This window comes from Megalobrama amblycephala, linkage group LG22, assembly GCF_018812025.1.
Source record: "Megalobrama amblycephala isolate DHTTF-2021 linkage group LG22, ASM1881202v1, whole genome shotgun sequence".
NCBI lineage: Eukaryota > Metazoa > Chordata > Actinopteri > Cypriniformes > Xenocyprididae > Megalobrama > Megalobrama amblycephala.
Genome location: NC_063065.1, coordinates 12,446,021 through 12,462,206, shown reverse-complemented (window position 1 = coordinate 12,462,206; position 16,186 = coordinate 12,446,021). Strand labels below are relative to the sequence as shown.

The 16,186-nt window shown below is 35.6% G+C and overlaps 1 protein-coding gene across 8 annotated transcripts in view; it reads left to right on the top strand.

Annotated features, from left to right (window-relative positions):
• zfhx4 (zinc finger homeobox 4) overlaps window positions 1-16,186 on the top strand; it is a 293,522-nt gene that overhangs the window by 80,483 nt on the left and 196,853 nt on the right. For 5 of the 8 annotated variants that reach the window (XM_048174499.1, XM_048174495.1, XM_048174493.1 and 2 more), the window contains exon 3: window positions 8,107-8,217. The exons of the other annotated variants lie outside the window; for them this stretch is intronic. The gene's annotated coding sequence lies outside the window, so the exon portion shown is untranslated. The remainder of the gene's footprint in view (window positions 1-8,106; window positions 8,218-16,186) is intronic. 8 annotated transcript variants of the gene reach the window in all.

Here is a 16,186-nt window from a genome sequence, read left to right as displayed (position 1 = left end):
AAATGGTTGAAGGTCAAAATTATGTGTATGTCCTATGCCTTCCCGATTCAACTTATGGAACAAACACGGCGCCAGTTCATTTTTTTTTTCCGTAAGTAGAATAGGGAAGGCGTAGGACATACAGCGTAAGCTTTTTGAAGAATACGGAAAGCGGAAGCACGTGCAAGGTGATCATTTGTGTTTATAAAGCATATACAGTTGTATTTTTTTCGAAAATGGCTGATCGTTTTGCTAGATAAGACCCTTATTCCTCGTCTGGTATCGTTTAAAGCCCTTTGAAGCTGCACTGAAATTGTAATTTTGACCTTCAACCATGTTGAGGCCATTGAAGTCCACTATAAGGAGAATAATCCTGGAATGTTTTCATCTAAAACCTTAATTTCTTTTCGACTGAAGAAAAAAAGACATGAACATCTTGGATGACATGGCTGTGAGTTAATTATCAGGAAAACTGTATTTGAAAGTGGACTAATCCTTTAAGGATCTTGTAATATAAACTTGAATTAAAACATTTGTGGTTGGTAAGGTGTTTTTTTTTTATTAATAGAAATGAATACTTATATTCAGCAAGGATGCCTTAAGTTGATCAAAATTGACAGTAGTCTTTCACATTGTTAGGAAAGATTTGAATTTCAAATAAATGCTGTTCTTTTGAAAAAAATTTGTTACTATTTCCACAAAAAAGTTAAGCAGCACAACTGTGAAGACAGATAATAAGAAATGTTTCTTGAGCAGCAAATCAGCATATTAGAATAATTTCTTAAGGATCATGTGCCATTGAAGACTGGAGTAATGGATGATGATCATCTCAGTAATAAATTACATTTTAAAATATATTAAAAAAGAACATGGTTATTTTCAATTGCATTGACTGTTTTACTGTATTTTTGATTAAATAAGTGCAGCCTTAGTGAACATAAGATACTTGATTTAAAAACATTAAAAATCTCAAACTTTTAAATAGTTGTGTACATATTTTCCATTATTTAAAAAAGGCTTATAAGCAAAACAATTTGACACATTTCCAATGTGGAGTTAGAACTGCAGCTGAAAATATCCAAATGTATATATGCTTCAACATAGTGACGGGAAAAACTGCTGTAATTTATAGAAGTCCACTTGTTCTCCTGCAAGAAGTGCATTACTCTGTGATTCACAAACAAGCTGGCTATGACTTTGAAAGTGCTTTGAAAAATCAATAAGGCCTGATCACAGCTCGTTCTGTAAGTCCTCTTCATCACTTGTGTATAGCCAACCTTTAGCCCTGGGCTGTTGCATCGTGCAATGGGTTCCTTTTGCTCCTTTGCGTAGGTCTGAGTGAACAGACGTGGCAAAATATAAATCAGGTCAGAACTGAACAACTGTGGCTTGTAAGCGGGAATCTGGTCACTTATGATCAGAAGAAACCTACATGGATGACGGGCCACAGCGGAGCTGATGTCTCAGGTGGAAGCCTGGTTGAATGGTGGCGTGATGCCCAGGGGAATGTGTCTCGTCTTGGACTACAGAGAAAGGGGGCAGTACAGTGCCTGGGGCTGGTGTTCATCAACAGAGAGGGACCTCTTTGGACAGAGCGCCAAACACACCGGGCAGCACGATCCCTAGGCTAATAAATAATATGAGTTTTTAATAATGAATTAATAATTACTCTCCTGCTTTCATCTTTGTTGACTGAAGTGGACAAATTAGCACAATCTTCACTGGCTTTTGTACCTCCAGTGGTGTGAGAGCCGTAGGCAGTTTTGGTTCCTTCAAGCCTGACTTGGCACCATAAGCCTGGCACATGGTGAGGGACATGTAAAAAGCACATGAAGGGTTTGTAGGAATTTCAGAAGGTACATTGTACGTGTTCCCTTTGCTTATGGCAGATAGGATAAAACCCCTTAAAGTAACACAACTTTTCTCTAGCTGTGACTTGCATATAATGGTTTGTTCTAACTTTACAGGAGCGACAGATGATGTTCTGCATCACCAGTCTGCCATGACATAATTGTAATAAAAGTAATAATAGTTGTTTTTCATTTTGAAATTATTTATAATGTTTTGCATATAATAGCTTAATATGTGTATTATTAGTATATTTACTATTTACTAGGGTTGTCAAACAGTCGGTACTAAAATGAAAAGTTGACGGTACCAGCATTTCTGTAGTACTGAGTACAGGGTATATTTGATATCCACTGATAGACGCAGCATTCAAACACTCTCGTTTGTATTTGTGTGAGCACCTTCTGAGCGTCAAAGGTTTCTATTGACAGTGTGTTTTTACAAGTGTTGAGCATTATAGACAATCGAGTGTGTGAATGGAATGGCCTATCAGAGGTGCTAGTCAGTCAGAATCCTCTTAACACTGCTGAAAACACACAAGGTTTTGTTTTGTTTAATGCATGCTGCATGCTCGCGAATCCTTTCATTATAACCAACAAAGTGTAAACACAATGCAAATAAGAGATTCACTGTAAAATTAAGATTTTTATTATAACAGGAGTTTTCGTGAGAGTTTAGAATTCAGTGTGGTTTAGAGATCGACAGCCTTAGTGATTATAAAGGGAAGGCACTATTTAAACTGTTTCTGTCATAACTTATTTTCATGACAAATTTGTTTAAACAATATTAAACCAGTAAGACATTACTAACAGGTAAAGTAAATATAATGAATATGTAAGCTAATTTAGTGCATATATTTAGTGAAACTCTCCCCTCTAGAGTTCATTTCTCTAGTGAACTAACATGTTGTGGACACTAAATGACTTAGCTGAGGTAAATGTAATGCTACATGAGATATTCTCAAGCTGTTCTGTTGATGTCTTTTGGCGGTTAAAAAACTGATTGAGAGAATACATGTAAACATATCTATACGTAGATCGTCTGTTCTTTGTCTGCATGTTGTGGCAGTTAGCAAACAGCGTTGCATTACTGCGCACGCCCCCTTCTGGATTGGAGTGTGAATCAATGTATTTGTTGTCTGACTGTATGCAACGAACTGTGACATCCGTACCATGACGGTTTGGGATGAATGCATGTACCGTGCATACACCCCGAATGCATACACCCTTAGTATTTACTGTAAATGTGATTTAATCAGAAACTGCTATGATTGACAGATATAACCAACAGACAAGACGAAATGGGACCAAATTTTTAAAAGTACTTAGTCCAACAGTTTTTGCTCTGGAACCGAGAACTGCGGAATTTTACTGGTATCGGTACCAACTACTGAAATCTTAGTACCGTGACAACCCTACTAACAACACAAATAATATTTGTTATTATTAATGTTGTTGTTAAAAATATTCTAATAATATACTAATTTATAAAAATAATAATAAATTATAGTTTTTTTTGCAGTTCTGTAGGAATCAGGAGAGTGATGCAGATCCTAATAGTAATATTAATAATGATAATAATATTTATTGTTGTTTGTTATTATTTTATTTGTAGTTCTATTCTACTACTACTACTACAACTACAACTACTAATTTAATATTAATATTTTATTATTATTAGGTTAATTAGGACTGATTGCCTAAAAGAATTGGAAAAATAAAAAAGAATTATTGTAATATTTATAATAAATAATCGTGATTGTTTTTAAACTTTTACTCTCTCTGCCATTGGTCAGACAAACCCATAGTCCCACCCAACAATCATGCATGTTATTAGTTGAGCCAATGTTGCAGTTTTTGGGCTTGTGCTAGTCTCTGCATACAGTAAGGCAATTAACTTCAGAGCTGTTCTCTGCATATACATTTTTCTAATGTCTAAAATCTTAATATATTAAGCTATTTTCAAGTAAACGATTTTCAAGCAATGTTTATGGTCTAATTTTATGGTCTAATTTCTTTCGTCTCTGCAGAATTGGCCCACAGCTATATAATTTTTTGTAAACATTCCATGTCCTCTGTCTGTGCAAACTACTAATATGAGTGGGACACTGGAATTTAAGCATGTGCAGGCAAAGGAAAGACGAGACAGTGTGGCAGTATAAAGGTTACTGCCATGTTTAGTTGTTGACTAGGAGATCTGGAATGCCACTGTCTTAATGAACTCTCCAGAGAGCCTGACTCAGAGGCAGCAGGTTGAGTCCGTGCTGGGAGAAAGACTGAAATTAGTTATTTCTCCAAATAACCTCTGATGAAAGCTTGCCTCTGACTGCCTTGTCACCAGCTTCTCAAGACAATAAACCAATTAGATAAAGCTGCATTCTGGGCCATATCTTCCCTTGGTGTTAGGGAGAGTGAAGAAAGAAAGAGAGAAATGTAGAAATGAGAGTTACGTTTCACTTAGTTGTTATTAAGCGGATTTTAAAAACATATATTCTATTCTGTTCTATTCTATTCTATTCTATTCTATTCTATTATATTATATTATATTATATTATATTATATTTAGAAGTTAAAAATGAGAGAAAATAGAGCAGGATAGCAATGAGAGTTAGAATTTAAGAGAAGATATTTTTTATTAACTCCCTGAGGTCCGAAAACGCGCCGGCGCGTTTTGCAGGATTTTTTTCACATTGCAGCAAAACAGACTTAAAATACTCCGTCATTTCTTGTCATAGAGACATAAGTAATATATCAATTGAAACTATAGAATGTCTTCTTTTATTTGTGTACACTCAGAGTAAAAACACAATGTTGTGCTTTTTGTAAAATAAAGAAAACATGATGCGTGATCTCTCCTCTCCCTCTGAACAAAGTCCAATCTGATAGTTCTCAGAAAATGAACTGTAACTTATGAATATTAATGACAAAAAAATGACACTTATGTCTAAAGAAACGTTGAAATGTCATGTTTTAAGTCGTGCATGTCAAATCAAAAACAAACATAAAGGTGTACAGAGCGCCCTCCGGCTACAAGTATGAATTGAAAACACAGTCTCCAGCACTCATAGTGATGACAATAAATATTACTTCTCAGTATAGAAAATTGACATAAACATATAAGAATCCATCAATATTTCTCCAAATGTGCATGCTTTTAAGCTAAAAGCCTATATGAAATGCCATAGAGGTAACATAATTGTTCAGACACTTTGCATCACAGAAATACATTATATTTTAAAGAATATAATAGAATACCATTATTTTAAATTGTAATAATATTTCACAGTATTGCTGTTTATGATGAGCTGAGACATTATTACAGAGGGTTTTTTCACAGCCTACCTGACTGAAAGGCCTCATTAATATGCAAGTCATTTCAGGTCATTATTATGTGATTCTTTTGTCTTCTCAGGTGTAAATGGCCCATTATTCATGCAGATTCACGCCTCCACGCATACTGTGTTTCTTGACAAAAAGTGTCTTACAAAAACTAAATCAATATATTGTTTTATATGAAGGAGTAGGCAGCATAATTTTTACATAATTCTGAAGCAAAAACTCTAGTCTACAACCTCCAATACCCAGAAGTCTTGTGAACACAAATTTAATATACTTTTTTTGGCCTTATTTCAGTGACTTAAGTTTTTTGTTTTTTCAATAACCACGCATAAACATTATTCCTTCAAAAATACAAACATGTACATACATGTTCCTCACATATTATTGTAGCCTAGTTTGTGCTGAATACAGTGTAATGACACTTTTGTCATTTATATGTTTATGAACAACTGAAAAAAGCACAAATGTCAGGGCATGTCAAAACTTCTCCAAGCCCCAAATCAGCCTCAGACTCCAGAGGGTTAAATCGGGCAACCATATCATCTTGATTTAAAAAGAAAAAAAGTGAAAGGTTTTCCACATAAGTTTTTGTCACATTAAAGATACCAAGAGCTATGATATTTTGCTGACGAGTTCAAATAAAGCATGATTTACAAAATTTACAACTCAAGGTCATCATCGTCAAAGTGACAGATGATTAGTTGTATAGCAGCCTCTGATTCCACTATTTGCTATTTTGATAAATTTCACCTTTTATGTGATGAATGCAAAGCATTCATCTGTTGAAAAGGCCTCAAATATGTAATGAATGTAATTTCATCTGTGCGTATAGAACACACTTCAATTAGCTCCAGTGTTATAAAGCGCTTCTCTGCTCTTTTTGTGCATCTGCACACTAAAGCATCAGAGAAACGGCAGCCAAATGTCATTTTTTAAATGTTATGTGACATTTCTAACCCAATCTTAGGGCTCATCATAAATGAGGTAGCATCATGTTTAATTCCATTTAACTTATGGCTGCATGAGATGCTCAAATAATTGCATATATTTGTCTCTTGATGGGAGTGTACCATAAGTAATCAAGCATATTTATTCACCTCGCTTACCCTTGGGACAAGAGGAGAACAAAGGTGAGGGGCCCAGTTGAAATAGAAGCCCTGAACCCAATCTGCACAGGTCCGAGGAACCACGGCATTAGCCTGGCCTTTCCAACCCCCAATATTAATGACACTGAGGCAGTTTACATATTAATGAATCAATGTAGTTTTTAATATGCTGGGCAGTAAATCAAGCAGGCTGTGAATGCTTTTATCTTGCTTGTATTGCATTTTGAAATATGGTACAGATGAAAGAAACCTCATCTTGCGGGCAGAATCATCTTCAGTGCGAGATCTTCATTAAAGGCACGGTTGTTTTATGGATTAGGAAAATCCTTGTAATTCGCAGACAAACAAAAAGCACGGCGCTGTTTCGATTCCGGTCATATATGGCATCTTCGGATGTTCTGCTTTTTTAATCACCCAGATTCAGTCTTGATGGGTACAATAATTAGGAAAATTCCCTTCGGCTTCTGTGTGACTCGCCCCCAGCGGAATTTGCTTTAATTAAGACAAAGAAGAGACGTCCAACAGGGGAAATAAATCAAGGTTTGTGGGAGGATTTGAACCCCTCTCTCTTTGAAGGATAGTGTAATGGTGGAAAAAGTTCTTTTAGGATTTAAAAGGTAAATTGGTCTTGAGGCCAGGCATCAGATGCTGGGATCAAACCATATATATTTCCTCATTACGCTGATTGAGAGATTATCCCCTGCTGTGACCAGGAGAACGCTAATAGAAGCGAACGCAGTGCCTTCGCTAACTTAGGTGGATTCTGGTTTGGTGTAGGCCTACTTGTTAGTCGCACTATTACTATTGCTCATTGCTCATAGGGTTAGAGGTTCTATTGAAAAATTCAACTTTGCCAAATAACTTGTCATATACTGTTTATGCTAAAGGAGAAGGGTGATACCTCAAATCATGTTGTTTTTTGTGGAAAGTGCTATTCATTTTAAAAGTCACATGTATGCATCCACCCTGGTAACCGCATAGCAACATGTTTAAAAACACTCAGAACAACCTAGCAAATAGATTGCAACATCCTGGCTTCATTAAAGGGATATAATCACTATCATCATTTACCCTCATGTTGCTACAAACCAGTATGAATCAAATGAAACCTAACAGTTGACGTGCCCCATTGAATTCCATTGTATTTTTCCAGTCAAGTCAACGAGGTCCATCAATTGTTTGGTTACCCACATTCTTCAAAATATCTTTTCTTGTGTTGAGCAGAAGACAGAAATTCATACAGTTTTGGAACAACATGTAAATGATGACAGAATTTTCATTTTTAGGTGAAATATCCCTTTAAGAGGTGTGTTTTGCCATGAATCATGATTGACATGGGGAGCAGAAGACAAAAATTAGGGATATATGATACCATTTTGTCATTCAATACCAATGCTAATATCACTTATAGCGATACCAATAGTAATTCCCTTATTAAATGGAAGGTTTTTGTGTTTCCAGAGGTTAAAATGGGTCACTTAGACTGATGTGATAGGAATTAATTTTCATCCAGATAATATAATCACTATTTTAAAAACATTTTTTTATTTATTTTATTTTATTGTATTTATTATTTTTTTCTTTATTATTTGAAGGTGAATTGTCATATTTAAGGATGTAAGTATTGATAATTCAAGATGGATCCATCCGTTGTTAGTAAAAATGATCCTCTCTTTTAACATTCCCCTTGTTCATTTCTCCCTCATCCTCTCTGCTCTAATCTCTCAGAGCCTCTGTATCTTTGTGTGTTCCTCGATCATTGTTTATCCAAATGCTTCATTTTATGGGCTGTGTTTGATCAAGCCCTAAATAATATACGTTATCTGCTCATATAGGTATGTAGACTGCTGTCTGAAGGCGACGTTTCGTCTGCCATTTCACAGAGCTGTTTCTCCTCCTGACCTACAGCAGCCATTTCCTACGCTGACTGCCTCCTGTAATTGAAGGTACTTGTGGTGATTTCACACAATCAGAGTCTCACATTCAATGGGATGAAAGTGATTCAAAGATGGGAGGCCCATTTGAAAAGCTTCATAGGAAATCGTCAATTATCTATACAATAGGTTACTAATACCTGCCCTCCTCCTCGTGCACTGCCTATTTCCACATTATAGATTTATGGCATATTTTCAATCTATAAGAGCTGTATCTGCAATGATCTGACTGAAGCCCTCATCTTTTAAATCTTTTGTAATGGAGCTATAGAAAATGTCTTCTGATGGGTTGATTCTGTGCTCATCCTGTGCTCTGATAGTGTGAATTTCATAGATAACCTTTGCTTCCTTGATAATGATAATACACCACAGTCTACCCAGAAAGAAGTTTTGAGGTACAGTAGCTGGAGAGAAGAGAAAGCAGACATTACTGCTCAGATTACAGATTATAGAGAACAGTTACTAGTTAAATATGCATCTTTTTATTATCATTAACATGTATTTAATAGGGTTTGTGACATTTGGTTTCCATAGTGCATTTAAACTTAAATTCTGTCATGATTTACTTACCGTCTTGTCATTGCAAACCTGTATGACTGACTGACTTCAATGGAACACAAAGTTTGTCTCCATGTTTTGTTTTTATTTTATCCATTCAATGAAAGTCAATGGGCCAGTGTTGTTTTGGAACTCATTTACTTTCATAGTGTGGACAAAAACAGTTGAAAATTCTTCAAAATATTTTCTTTTGTGTTCCACAGAAGAAAGTTAGTCAGAATTTATTTAAGAGTGAATAATAATAGGACTTCATTTAGCAAACTGTTTATTATATAAATGGTTTCTTGCACAGCAGTTGGATTAAGGACAGTTTTTCACCCTCAGTAATCTCATATATTACTCCACTAGACTTTCAGAGTTGAAACTATGCTAAGATTTGCAAAGATGCCAAAGTATGTAATCAGAAGTCCGATTTTGATTATGAACCAGTGCATTTTTGTCAGTTATTGCAAAACTGAATTATCCGGGCAATGCAATTATTCTCATAACAATTGAATAATTCACAAATCTTATGATATGTATGACTTTTATTGCTCTTTTTCCCTATTACAATCTTGTTTAGGTGCAATGTTTAGGTTGTGATTACTATAGGTTTAGGATTGGGTTGTTTTAGGATATGATTTCTTACGATATGGTACAGTCTCGTATGAATGATATTACCATGTATATCCATGCTATCTATACAAATTTTCTAAGTTAAAAATTGTAGTTTTTTTCTGTTTATATTATCTCTTCAGAATTTCAGGAGAAACATCTGCAACAAAGTTCATACTTAAATGAAACATAACTGGAAACTCCATTAAGTCTCGTGAGCTATGAAAGAGCAACCTCTGAGCAATAAAAGTTTCCTCTGGAGAATCCATTAATTGCTTCATTTGCACAGAACAACATATGAGAAGTGCGACGGGAGGGGGTTTTAGGAGCTTTAGGATATAATTCACGACAGAGTTATTTTGATGTATCTGCTCTGATGCTGCTGGAGCTCTGGAGTCTGCCTTGGGAAGCACTGGGATCATGGGATGGAGTTTTTGAAGTGTAAACCCCTTTTTGAAATCCTGTTATTAGCTGGTATTGGTTGCACACTAGAAAACAGCATCTTATTTGAACGTATACATGACATACCTTAACTCGCCATACTACAAATAGGTCTATAAAATGCTTTCTATTCTATTTTAATCTCATGATGTTCAATATTTTTTTCATTTTTTGGTGAAAAGTCTCCTTTTTCATATGAAGGGTCTACTGGGAAATTAAGTGTTCTAATGAAAAGCCCTCTTCTTCTTGGATAATATTAGCACAGCGTAACACACTTTAAATTATTCACATCAAAAACTCATTGTTTGTTACTTGACAGCGGTGGAAAGGGATGACGGCAGAGTGATGAATTATACATCAGGCACAAAGTGTCTTTGAATGAATCATTGAAATGGGCTGTTTAAAATGTAACTGTGTACTTTGTTGCAGTGTGTCCTGTTTGTTGTGAGGTGACGGAGTCTTTGTATCACCTCGCTCTGATGTGATGTTATTCACAGCTAAGTAGGCGACCTCACACTTAAAAGAATATCATCACACCTCTGAATCCAAAAGAGAAGGTAGAAGCAGGAAGATGAATGTGGAATCACTCGGAGACACAAGCAACTCGCTTGTGTGTTAGTTACATCACTGATTTAACAGAAGCTTACATCATTACTGGTACATTATTATGAGAACCGCTGACACATTATCATCATGTATCGAAACAAGTCCTTCCTGTTTGGAATGACACTTTTTAAGTTTTTTATATTGAAATTTAGAAAAGACAGTAAAACATTTTTTTGAATTAATATTTTTTATGCAATATTGAGTCATTTATGATGAGCATATTAAAATGTACTGCATATTAGGAAAGACTCTTCTGTTTGATGGTGAGCTCTTGTAGTGGATTGGCAGGAAGTGATGAAACACCTCATGGCCTTGCTGATCGCATTTCCTGCTCTGTAGGCCTGCGGCACTAATGTGGAAGATTTAAGCATGGGGAGTAAACAGAGGTACAACAAGAATACCTAATGAATGTTCCATTAGATCGGCGTAAAATATGTATAATGCTTAAAACTTTATAAAGCAGGATGGTAATTACTGCTCACACTGTGTGGTAGGCCAGTTCCACACAAAGTCTGTTAATTAATTCATTGTGTTAAGTTGTTTTATGTTAATCCCTGATTGTGAAATTACCACCAAGTGTATCACTTTAACTAAATGGAAAAAATGAAAAATGCATTAAAAACACATGCGGTTACTGCAGGGTGATTAAGTTTGGGGCCAATGATTCACTAAATATTTAACAGCTTTGCCTGGTACAAAGTATATCATGAATTATAGATTAGGAGAATTAGAATATCTTGATGTAGAACACTGTTTAAAGAATTAACCTGCAATAGGGAGGAGCAATTACCATTGTAATAAATGATTTTGCGAGCGAAGAAGGAGCCACCATTCTTTATTTTTAATTAATTTCTCCATATTATCACAAAGGAAGAGATTCTCTCCCCTCATTACTCTCTGCCACTTTTGGGGTCCTTTGTTCCTGATAAATGGGAGCCCGTTTGTGGATAGGCTTGTCGGTACGCAAACCTTTCCTCTTCCCATAGAAAATGCTTATAGTAACTCTAATATGCTTTATTTTAAACTTATAGTCATATCAAAAACATAATTTGTAAAAATACATCATTAATGACTACCAGCCTTGCAGTGTGCATATGATATTTTTGCCGGGCGATCGCTGTGGCCTCCCTTTGGGGTCCGTAATGGGGGCTGTATTTAAATGAAGGTCATTCCCCTGTGGCGAGGAAGGGATAGGGGGAGCTTCTTAAACAAACGGTCTGTCCAGAAGACCCTTGCTCAGAGGATAACGGTCTGGCCCTGCTTGGGATGCGAATGGAGTTAGCTAATTGGCTTTCCATAGATGCAGGTTTGAGTCTGACCCAGATGACTCTTTTGTAATAGACCCCGCCCCTCTCTCGCTCACCTCCACACCCTCCCCCCTGCTTGAGTGCTGCATCACTGCTATATACCACCAGCTATATCTGACCTGAGTTCACCATCTGGGCCTGTTAAAATGGAGATAATGTTTAACTAGAAAGTGTTGTTTCAGACAGGCCACAATAAGAGTGATAAGGAGGGAGTGGCCTATGTCATCTGAAATAAGACAGAATGCCTGTCCAAATTCAAATATATTTTGATACAAAGTTGCCATGCTAAATAGGTGGTGAATTTAGAAAATGAGGTTCATATAATGCCCTTGATAAGATAAGGGAGAGGAAATGGCACATTAAACATTAGTTTAATATTTAAGTTGGTACTTCACTAGCAAAATCAGCTTTCAATACAACTTGGCAGCTTTTAGAAAGGCGAAAGTTTTTTGAAATCGGTGCTACCTAACTAGTGGAAACAGGAAAAAAAAAATGCTGTTGTCTTCCCTTTTGCCAAATAGATAGGAAAACCTCAACACCCATAATGCACTGGGCATGTTGCCATCCAAGGCCACTCCCACCAGTCTGCTATGGATACGCTTACCAGAGTCAAATACTGCCTTGCATTTGTAGTAAATACTTCTAAGCAAACTTTTAGTCATAATATTGTCAACTTGTATTGTTCTCAGGTGCAAGAACTCACAGCGTTTAGCGGCAGTGAGTTACTTTCGGTTTCCAGTGAAGGATCCAGTGCTTTGTAGGCAGTGCTAAAGGCTGCAAAGAATCGTAAATACGGAGAGAACGCCGCAAAGAAAAGTCTGAAAAACCTCCAAGTTTGTAATCAACATTTCAAACTGGATGACAACAAACACAGTAGCTTTGTCTCATTTCAGAGGCTGCGTCCTCCGGGAAGTCACATTTGTATGTTACATACATCATCAAGCATGTCTTATTTAAGAAAAGTTACTGTAATAAAATTGACTGTTATTCCTCGTGAGGTATAAAATACTGTAATTTCTTTCTTACTTTGCAATCTAATGGTTACTTTACTTAAACGAGTCGGCCTTGATGATGTATGACCTCTGAAATATGAAATTAATTCATATGAGTAATTTACCTATAAAAGCAAAGTTTGTCAAGACAAACAGAATGTTGGCTTGACAAAGCCTTATTCGAACATTTGAAGTTCACGGCTTTATAGACTTTTACAGACAGACATATAGATACTATATATATATCATATCAATCATATCATATATCATATATCATATCATATATCATTTATTTCATTTGTATTTCACAAAATTTACACTTAACAATTCATCTACTAACTTTTGCTAAGTAAGTCTGACATGAATGGCAGTTTTGCTGTTGCAGCGACAACTAACAACTCTTTTGGTTGCTAAATTAGTTATCAGACCTTTATCATGCTACTTTTAGGCTGTTCTACTCATTTTAAATGCACAGGTTTTACCATCTGCCTCTGACATGAAAAACAGTAAGATCACTGATATCAAACATCCTTCCAATTGTTTTGATTTCCCTAGAGAATACTGAGGTGTACAGAAACACAACAATAAATAAAACATCAACATCACGTAAAAAGGAAACAAAATAGCACAAAAACCCTTTAAATATGACACGAGACAGAAAGTCAACATTTGGATGAAGCTCATTTAAAATTCGCATTGTTTGCTGATCTCTGTGTGTCAAGCACGGAGCTGTTTTTTTGTTGTAGTTTAATTATAAAACTGTCAAAAACATGTCTCTGATACATCCACAGTATCTCTGGCATATGTTTCTGGGCCAAGTTCCATTATCTCCCATGGGTCATTATGATAGCACCCGTGTATTAGCAGTTAAGCACCTTAACGCAGTGTAAAGAGAAACGACATGGCCAATCCAGGCCTTCACCTAAGGGCACATCACTGAACGTCAGAGCAAATCAAGCAGTTCATCTGTAGATCCTTTAAAGATTCATGAGTAAGCAAATATGTATTCAGGACTGTCATTTAAAAAGGTTTAGGCTAATGCATTGTAGGAAAGGACATATCTTTCTTTTAACAGTACAGCAGATGTTTTGAATCCAGTATCATTAAACACATAATTAGAATCAAAGAAAAAAAAAAAAAAAGAAAAAAAAAAAAAAAAAAAATATATATATATATATATATATATATATATATATATATATATATATATATATATATATACACACACACACACACACACACACTATATTACCGAAAATATTAGGACACCCCTCCAAATCATTGAATTCAGGTGTTGCAATCACTTCCATGTCCACAGGTGTATAAAATCAAGCACCTAGGCATGCAGACTGTTTCTACAAACATTTGTGATAGAATGGGTCGCTCTCAGGAGCTCAGTGAATTCAAGCGTGGTACTGTGATAGGTTGCCACCTGTGCAATAAGTCCATTCGTGAAATTTCCTCACTATTAAATATTCCACGGTCAACTGTTAGTGGTATCATAACAAAGTGGAAGCAATTGGGAACAACAGCAACTCAGCCACGAAGTGGTAGGCCACGTAAAATCACAGAGCGGGGTCAGCGCATGCTGAGGTGCACAGTGTGCAAAAGTCGCCAACTTTCTGCAGAGTCAATAGCTACAGACCTCCAAACTTCGTGTGGCCTTCAGATTAGCTCAAGAACAGTGTGTAGAGAGCGTCATGGAATGGGTTTCCATGACCGAGCAGCTGCATCCAAGCCTTACATCACCAAGTGCCATGCAAAACGTCGGATGCAGTGATGTAAAGCATGCCGCCACTGGACTCTAGAGCAGTGGAGTTTGGGGATGGCCCCTTCCTGTTCCAACATGACTACGCACCAGTGCACAAAGCAAGGTCCATAAAGACATGGATGAGCGAGTTTGGTGTGGAGGAACTTGACTGGCCTGCACAGAGTCCTGACCTCAACCCGATAGAACACCTTTGGGATGAATTAGAGCGGAGACTGCGAGCCAGGCCTTCTCGACAACATCACTGCCTGACCTCACAAATGTGCTCTAGAAAAATGGTCAAATGTGTGTGTGTATGTGTGTATATATATATATATATATATATATATATATATATATATATATATATATATATAGATAGATAGATAGATAGATAGATATTATATATAAATATAAATATATAAATTCAGTACACTACTAGTCAAAAATATATTTAAAATGTTATTTTTAATTATATATACAAATTTTATTATTATTTATTTATTGTCTCTCATGCTCACCAAGGCTGCATTTATTTGATCAAAAACATTAATTATGTCAAATAATATTACAATTTAAAAAATATTTTAAAATATAAATTTATTCTTGTGATGGCAAAGTTGCATTTTCACATCAGCCATTACTTCAGTCTTCAATGTCACATGATCCTATAGAAATTACGGTAATATGCTTATTTGGTGCTCAGTTATTATCAATAATTACTGGTGTTCAATTATTAACAATGGTTCTTGGTATTATCAATGTCGAAAACAGTTTTTGCTGCTTAATATTTTTTGTGGAAACCTTGATACATTTTTTTTAAGATACTTTGGTGAATAGAAAGTTCTAAAGAACAGCATTTATTTGAAATTGAAATATTTTGTAACATTATACATGTATTTACTGTCACTTTTGATCAATTTAATGTGTCCTTGCTGAGTAAAAGTATTATTATTATAATTTTTTTTAATTTTACCCATAAAATTATGAATGGTAGTTTATCACGGTTTCCACAAAAACATTACACAGCAAAAACTTTTTTCATCACTGATAATAATAAGAAATCTGTCTTTAGCACCAAATCAGCACATTAGAATGATTTCTGAAGGATCATGTGACACTGAAGACTGAAGTAATGGATGTTGAAAATTCAGCTTTGCCATTACAGGAATAAATTACTTTTTAGAATGTATTCACATAGAAAACAGTTATTTTAAATTGTAATAATATTTCACAATATTGCTTTTTAAATGCATTTTTGATCAAATAAATGCAGCCTTGGTGAGCATAAGAGAATTCTTTCAAAAACACTAAAGAGTTCAACACTTAGTGTAGCAGTTGTACACACACACACACACACACACACACAGACACATACGTACGTACATATACTGTATTACAGTCATTATATATTGCCTTTATTATTTTTGCATAGAATTTATTTTTTAGTAGTGAATGTGAGATATCTGTGTCATTTTGATTAGCGGATATTTCAAAAGAATACTTGTGCATTGTGCCTTACAGTGAGTCTGTGCCTTCATGGTCTTGTGCAATACCCAGGTTCCATTTTTTATTGATAATTTCTCTATACTTTATTTGATTAGATTGTTTTATTTATTTTATTTGCAGGAGCGTAGGGGCAAATGGCAGAGACGTTAGATCCTATTTTAGATGTGAGGTGTGAGCCTGGCAAGCTCTCGCAGCCTCGTCCAACTGACCACCCTCCATGCTTTGTT